This window comes from Panulirus ornatus, chromosome 20, assembly GCF_036320965.1.
Source record: "Panulirus ornatus isolate Po-2019 chromosome 20, ASM3632096v1, whole genome shotgun sequence".
Classification (NCBI taxonomy): Eukaryota; Metazoa; Arthropoda; class Malacostraca; order Decapoda; family Palinuridae; genus Panulirus; species Panulirus ornatus.
The window spans coordinates 48496986-48505646 of NC_092243.1; the positions used below are offsets into that span (position 1 = coordinate 48496986).

Genomic DNA, 8661 nt, shown 5'->3' on the forward strand with positions numbered 1-8661 from the left:
ACCAGGTATTCCCAATCAGCAGTCCTTTTTCAGCACATAAATCTACAAGCTCTTCACCATTTCCATTTACAACACTTAACACCCCATGTGCACCAATTATTTCCTCAACTGCCACATTACTCACCTTTGTATTCGAATCACCAGTCACTATAACCCGGTCTCGTGCATCAAAACTACTAACACACTCACTCAGCTGCTCCCAAATCACTTGCCTCTCATGATCTTTCTTCTCATGCCCAGGTGCATATGTACCAATAATCACCAATCTCTCTCCATCCACTTTCAGTTTTATCCATATCAATCTAGAGTTCACTTTCATACACTCTATCACATACTCCCACCACTCCTTTTTCATGAGTAGTGCTACTCTTTCCCTTGCTCTCGTTCTCTCACTAACCCCTGACTTTACTCCCAAGACATTTCCAAACCACTCTTCCCCCTTACCCTTGAGCTCCGTTTCACTCAGAGCCAAAACATCCAGTTTCCTTTCCTCAAACATACTACCTATCTCTCCTTTTTTGTCACCTTGGTTACCTCCACACACATTTAGACACCCCAATCTGAGTGTTCGAGGAGGATGAGCACTCCCCACGTGACTCCTTCTTCTGGTTCCCCTTTTAGAAAGTTGAAATACAAGGAGGGGAGGGTTTCTAGCCCCCCCGCTCCCGTCCCCTTTAGTCGCCTTCTGTGACACGTGATGAATATGTGGGAAGTATTCTTTCTCCCCAGTATAAGTTTGTTAAGTATTCCTGGTAAATTATATGGGAGGATATTGATTGAGAGGGTGAAGGCATGTACAGAGCATCAGATTGGGGAAGAGCAGTGTGGTTTCAGAAGTGGTAGAGGATGTGTGGATCAGGTGTTTGCTTTGAAGAATGTATGTGAGAAATACTTAGAAAAGCAAATGGATTTGTATGTAGCATTTATGGATCTGGAGAAGGCATATGATAGAGTTGATAGAGATGCTCTGTGGAAGGTATTAAGAATATATGGTGTGGGAGGCAAGTTGTTAGAAGCAGTGAAAAGTTTTTATCGAGGATGTAAGGCATGTGTACGTGTAGGAAGAGAGGAAAGTGATTGGTTCTCAGTGAATGTAGGTTTGCGGCAGGGGTGTGTGATGTCTCCATGTATTCCCCAGTGTCATAGAAGATGATTAAAAAAGTGCAGATGCTGGGCTGGTATCCCTCCCTTTTTCAATTTTTAAAAGAGAAAACAGGAGTCAAGCAGCAAGTGCTCATCCTCCTTGAAGGTTGAGATTGGGGTGTCTGAATGTGTGTGGATGTAACCAATATGAGAAGAAATGAGAGGTAGGTATGTTTGAGGAAAGAAACCTGGATGTTCTGGCTCTGAGTGAAATGAAGCTCCAAGATAAAGGGAAAGTATGATTTGAAAACATCTTAGAAGTAAAGTCAAGGGTCGGGGAGAGGACAAAAGCTAAGGGAGGAGTAGCACTACTCCTTTAACAGGAGTTGTAGGAGTGTGTGATAGAGTTTACGAAAATGATTTCTAGATTGATATGGGTAAAACTGAAAGTGGATGGCATGAGATGGGTGATTATTTTTATTGGTTTTTAAGCACCTGGTTATGAGAAGAAAGATCATGAGAGGCGAGTGCTTTGGGAACAGCTGAGTTAGTGTCAGTAGTTTTGGTGAGCAAGACTGGGTATTAGTGATGGGTGATTTGAATGCGGTGAGTAATGTGGCAGTTGAGGATATAATTGGTTCACATGGGGTATTCAGTGTTGTGAATGGAAATGGTGAAGAGCTTGTGGATTTGTATGCTGATAAAAGATTGTTGATTGGCGATACCTGGTTTAAAAAGAGAGATGTACACAAGTATACATATGTGAGTAGGAGAGATGGTCAACAGGCATTATTAGATTATGTACTAAGAGACTTTTGGATGTAAATGTCCTGAGAGGGGTATCTGTAGGGATGTCTGATCACTATCTTGTAGGGGCGAAGATGAAGATTTGTAGAGGTTTTCAAAAGATAAGAGAGAATGTCTGGGAGAAGAGAGTGGGAAGAGTAAGTGAGCTTAGAAATGAGAGTGTGTGAAGAAATACCATGAGAGATTAGGTGCAGAATGGCAGAAGGTGAGAGCAAATGAAGTGAGGGAAGTGGGTGAGGAATGGGATGTATTTAGAAAAGCAGTGATGGCATGTGCAAGAGATGCATGTGCATGAGAGAGGTGGAGGTTGGGTAGATTAGTAAGGGTAGTGATTGGTGGGATGAAGAAGTAGGTAAAGAGGAAGGTGCAAGGGTTGAAAATGAGGGCAAATGAGAGTTGGGGTGAGAGAGTGTCATTAAACTGTAGGGAGAATTAAAAGATGTTTTGGAAGGAGGTGAATAATGTGAGAAAGACAAGAGAACAAATGGGAACATCAGTGAAGGGGGGAACTGATAACAGGTAGTGATGAAGTGAGGAGGAGATGGAGTGAGTATTTTGAAGGTTTGCTGAATGTCTTTGTTGATAGAGTGGCAGATGTAGGGTGTTTTGGTCAGGGTGGTGTATGAAGGGAAAAGGTCAGGGAGGGTGGTTTGATGAAGAGAAAAGAGGTGGTGAAAGCCTTGTGGGAGATAAAATTTGGTAAGGCGGCAGGATTAGATGGTATTGCAGCTGAATTTATCAAGAATGGGGATGAGTGTGTTGTTGATTGGTTGATAAGGATGTATATTGTATGTATGGATCATGGTGAAGTGCCTGAGGATTGGCAGAATGCATGTATAGTGCCATTGTACAAAGGTAAAGGGGATAAAAGTGTGTTCAGACTACAGAGGCATAAGTTTGTTGCGTATACTTGGAAAATTGTATGGGAGGGTATTGATTGAAAGGGTGAAGGCATGCATAGAGCATCATACTGGGGAGGAGCAATGTGGTTTCAAAAGTGGTAGAGGATGTGTGGATCAGGCGTTTACTTTGAAGAATGTGTGTGAGAAATACTTAGAAAAACAGATGGATTTCTATGGCATTTATGGATCTGGAGACGGCATATGATGGGGTTGATAGAGATGCTTTTTAGAAAGTCTTAAGTTATAGTATGTGGGAGATAAGCTGCTAGAAGCAATGACATGTATTTATTATGTTACGAGTAGGAAGAGAAAAGAGTGATTGGATATCAGAGGAGGTTGGTCTGTGGCAGGAGTGTGTGATGTCTCCATGGTTGTTTAATTTGTTTATAGAAGGGGTGGTTAGGGAGGTAAATGGAGAGGTTTTGAAGAGAGGGGCATGTATGCAGCCTGTTGGGGATGAGAGGGCCTGGGAAGTGAGTCAGTTGTTGTTTGCCAATTATACAGCACTGGTGGCTGATTTAAGTGAGAATCTGCAGTAGTTTGTGGCTGAGTTTGGAAAAGTGTGTGAAACGAGAAAGTTGAGAGTAAATTGAATAAAACCAAGGTTATTAGGTTCAGGAGGGTTGAGGGACAAGTCAATTGGGATGTAAGTTTGGTTGAAGAAAAACTGACGGAAGTTAAGTGTTTTAGATATCTGGCAAACAAATTGGTGGAAGTGAAGTTTTTAATTATGTGTGAATGGAGTTAGCAGTAGGTGGAACCATGGAAGTGGACGTGAGTCATAGGGTAGAGGGAGGGTGGCAAAGGTTTTGGGAGCAATGAAGAATGTGTGAAAAGAGATAATGTAATCTCAGAGCAAAAGTGGGTATGTTTGAAGGAATAGTGGTTCTAACAATACTATATGGTTGTGAGGCATGGGCTGTAGATAGGGTTGTGCAGAGGAGGGTGGATGTGTTGGAAATGAAATGTTTGAGGACAATATGTGGTGTGAAGTGGTTTAATCAAGTTAGTAATGAAAGGGTAAGAGAAATATATGATCATAATAAGAGTGTGGTTAAGAGTGCAGAAAGGGGCGTGTTGAACTGGTTTGAACATACAGAGAGAATGAGTGAGAAAAGGTTGACAAAAAGGATATTTGTGTCAGAGGTAGAGGGAACAAGAAGTGGAAGACCAAATTAGAGGTGGAAGGATGGAAAGAAAAAGATTTTTAGCGATTAGACTTGAACATGCAGGAGGGTGAAAGGCGTACATGGAATAGAGTGAATTGGAATGATGTGGTATACTGAGGTCAATGGGCCATCAGTGGACTGAACCAGGGCATGTGTAACATCTGGGGTAAACCATGGAAAGGTCTGAGGGGACTGGATGTGGATAGGGAGCTGTGGTTTCAGTGGATTACACTTTCTTGTTGATGCAGGGGGGTGACAATGCTGTTTCCTGTGTGGCAGGGTGGCAGTGAGAATGGATGAAGGTGAGCAAGTAATTAACTTCAGCCGTGAGTCTGATTATAGAAAAGAGAGCTCTCTGAAAAGGAAATATCCTTTAGACAGGTTTGAGAGATTGTGTACAGGGGATAATAGGATTGACTTTTAAGAGAGTTTGACCTAGGTATACAGGAGAGAAAGATATTACAGAGCAGGTGAAAAGTATATATAGCATGGTAAGTAAATTGATAAAAAGTAAAGGTAGAGGTGAAGCTGAATTAATCTAATGTGCATATAAGCTATGAAAATGGTTATGTCCATGATGAGTTAATGTTCAGTTGTATAATGGTAAAGGAATTAAAAAGATTGTAAGAGGAGTAAGTCTTCATAGTGTAGTTGGCAAGATATGTATTGACTTTTTTTGATAGTGTGAAAAACAAGGGAGAAGAATTATAATTGTTAGTGATGTCCAGTAAAGATTGTGATGAGAAATGATAAGTTGAGGTTAGTTTCATGCAAGAGAGAAGAATTTAAGATGCAGCAAGAGTTTTGGTAGAGGGAATGAATTTAAGTATAGACCATTCTTGAAGCTTGCATGATGGGGTGCTTTTTTTCCAACTCTGATACAGTATATGGATATGAAACTCTTGTTTTCCTGTATCCAGATGGGTAAATAATAAAAGCAATAAAGATGGATGACATGTTGTGTAGCTGGAATTAAGAGAACAGACAGGGGAAAGAACGAAAATATAACAAAGGTTTATGATACAAAGAAATGATTAGGAAGAAGCATGTATGGAAACCTTTTAAGATAGCATAATCTAATAGGATGCAAGGCAAAGGATGGGTTCAGAAAGAGTTATCTTCATTATCTCTATTTCCAGTCACATGAGTTGGGTGAAATGCTTGCAGGCAATCACTTTTTCTAGGATTATTTATGCAGGTCAGGTGTGCTAAGCTAAGGTAGTGAAAGCTTTGCGGAAGATGAAAGCCGGCAAGGCAGCGGGTTTGGATGGTATTGCAGTGGAATTTATTAAAAAAGGGGGTGACTGTATTGTTGACTGGTTGGTAAGGTTATTTAATGTATGTATGACTCATGGTGAGGTGCCTGAGGATTGGCGGAATGCGTGCATAGTGCCATTGTACAAAGGCAAAGGGGATAAGAGTGAGTGCTCAAATTACAGAGGTATAAGTTTGTTGAGTATTCCTGGTAAATTATATGGGAGGGTATTGATTGAGAGGGTGAAGGCATGTACAGAGCATCAGATTGGGGAAGAGCAGTGTGGTTTCAGAAGTGGTAGAGGATGTGTGGATCAGGTGTTTGCTTTGAAGAATGTATGTGAGAAATACTTAGAAAAGCAAATGGATTTGTATGTAGCATTTATGGATCTGGAGAAGGCATATGATAGAGTTGATAGAGATGCTCTGTGGAAGGTATTAAGAATATATGGTGTGGGAGGCAAGTTGTTAGAAGCAGTGAAAAGTTTTTATCGAGGATGTAAGGCATGTGTACGTGTAGGAAGAGAGGAAAGTGATTGGTTCTCAGTGAATGTAGGTTTGCGGCAGGGGTGTGTGATGTCTCCATGGTTGTTTAATTTGTTTATGGATGGGGTTGTTAGGGAGGTAAATGCAAGAGTTTTGGAAAGAGGGGCAAGTATGAAGTCTGTTGGGGATGAGAGAGCTTGGGAAGTGAGTCAGTTGTTGTTCGCTGATGATACAGCGCTGGTGGCTGATTCATGTGAGAAACTGCAGAAGCTGGTGACTGAGTTTGGAAAAGTGTGTGGAAGAAGAAAGTTAAGAGTAAATGTGAATAAGAGCAAGGTTATTAGGTACAGTAGGGTTGAGGGTCAAGTCAATTGGGAGGTGAGTTTGAATGGAGAAAAACTGGAGGAAGTGAAGTGTTTTAGATATCTGGGAGTGGATCTGGCAGCGGATGGAACCATGGAAGCGGAAGTGGATCATAGGGTGGGGGAGGGGGCGAAAATTCTGGGGGCCTTGAAGAATGTGTGGAAGTCGAGAACATTATCTCGGAAAGCAAAAATGGGTATGTTTGAAGGAATAGTGGTTCCAACAATGTTGTATGGTTGCGAGGCGTGGGCTATGGATAGAGTTGTGCGCAGGAGGATGGATGTGCTGGAAATGAGATGTTTGAGGACAATGTGTGGTGTGAGGTGGTTTGATCGAGTGAGTAACGTAAGGGTAAGAGAGATGTGTGGAAATAAAAAGAGGGTGGTTGAGAGAGCAGAAGAGGGTGTTTTGAAGTGGTTTGGGCACATGGAGAGGATGAGTGAGGAAAGATTGACCAAGAGGATATATGTGTCGGAGGTGGAGGGAACAAGGAGAAGAGGGAGACCAAATTGGAGGTGGAAAGATGGAGTGAAAAAGATTTTGTGTGATTGGGGCCTGAACATGCAGGAGGGTGAAAGGAGGGCAAGGAATAGAGTGAATTGGAGCGATGTGGTATACCGGGGTTGACGTGCTGTCAGTGGATTGAAGCAGGGCATGTGAAGCGTCTGGGGTAAACCATGGAAAGCTGTGTAGGTATGTATATTTGCGTGTGTGGACGTATGTATATGCATGTGTATGGGGGGGTTGGGCCATTTCTTTCGTCTGTTTCCTTGCGCTACCTCGCAAACGCGGGAGACAGCGACAAAGTATAATATAAAAAAAAAAAGGTGTGCTAAGCCTCAACCCAGCAGGGTGGCTAAGGATAGGGATGTCCTATTCTTGGATGCTTTAGCTACTTTACCACCAAAGAAGATTTATGATGATATAATTGAATGGACTAAGATCAGAGGTAGACCATGGAATAGAAATGCAAATTCAGTGGGTGAAACAGATCATTAAAGGCACTTCAGGAGAGGATGCTGCTGTATTGACTTTTGACTGAATGTAATGTAGTTGTTTTGTTTTTAAAAGTGGACATATAGACAAATCATTTTGGTATGGGAAGAACATAATTAAGTAATGCTTATGTAAGCATGGAAGTCAGTGTTGTTCATTTTAGCACACTGGACTTAACTCCATACCTCCTCGATTAAGTTTCATTTCCAACCCTAGGAATCTCACAATTTTCAAATCGTATAAAAGATGTTCTTAACCTTACAGTTTCAAAGATAATCATAAGAAATGAAAACAAAATCATTTCAGAAATGTGTTTTGAATACCACTATCACTGTGATAATGTGTAGAAGTTTTGTAGTTGTGGCAGTGCAATGCCTTAGAAATTGTGAGAGTAGGGCATAAGTGTTAAGTGCAGTTGCCACTACATATATTTTGTTGTTTGTTTTACTCACATGCAAAATGATCACTGATTATGACTATGTTTCATTGTGTATGATGTCATTTCATGTCATAATCAGTGTAATTCAATAACTTTTTTTTTCACAAAAGGAGATTCATAAAAGTTTGCAAAATTACTAGCTGCGCTAGTCACATGCTGTGTTGTCAAGGTCAGATGGGTGCTAACAACACTACCTCTTCTTTTGCAAGAAACACCTCTTGCCAAAGCTTGGTCAGCTTTCAATGTTGTAAGGGTCAGTCTCCATAAAATTACTCTCCACACAATCCAAAGATCATCATCAAGTAATTCAGGATCATCTTCCATCTGGTCCTCTAAATGTAACTAAAAGCCATTCAGTTTCCTTCTTAGAAAACTTAAAAGAATGCATTGTCATTGTCAGGGGCAGTGGGTGACTGACTCTAGGGAGAAATTTTCACACACTACCAACTCAAGAACCACTCAGACTGGCAGATGGTCTTGAAGTAGAGGTGTGAAACTCAATGTGTATATTTTCATCTAGAAGATTTGCTTGCCTCACTTAGATATACATCCGGAGAAGTAGGGAGTTAAAGCAAAAGATCAAGAAATTATTTTACAGTGTCAGTGTGGAGACCAGTGTTCCTAAGTACTTTATATGAGATATAAGTTGAGGGTATGTCTGAGCAGAGTGAGAGACTGCACATACTTGATCTACCATATAGATGGGAATGGGGTGAAGGGTGACACAAAGATAAACAGCTGTTTATAAGAAAAGATAGATTTCTGTTACTTAGTTGTGAACAAAGGAAGTTCAGAGTCTGATTTATCTAAACAGTTCAGAAAGTATATCCATAGACACTACAGTAACAGCAAAATCAGAAGTGTTAACAGGGAAACAACTGCCAAATCATATTTTAAGACATCCAGTATTGAACAGAAACTTCATCATAGTTTTTGGTTGTAAATGTGGGTAATCTCCATAAGCATGACAGATACCTAGCATTTTAACAATTTTGGAGAACCACTGTCGAACATCTAGTCATCCTTAAAACTTGGGCAAACAAAATGATGATGAATATATTGTCATTTTGTTAAAAAATTCACAAGAAATATTTTTCCACAGTTCTTTTTGTATTATTGCTTTGATCATGTGCAAGATGTTTCCTATTCTCTTCATGAGTAG

At 40.7% G+C, this 8661-nt stretch overlaps 1 protein-coding gene across 6 annotated transcripts in view; it reads left to right on the forward strand.

The window, feature by feature from the left end:
* LOC139755988 (uncharacterized) overlaps positions 1-8661 on the forward strand; it is a 540334-nt gene that overhangs the window by 366484 nt on the left and 165189 nt on the right. The gene's annotated exons all lie outside the window — the stretch shown is intronic.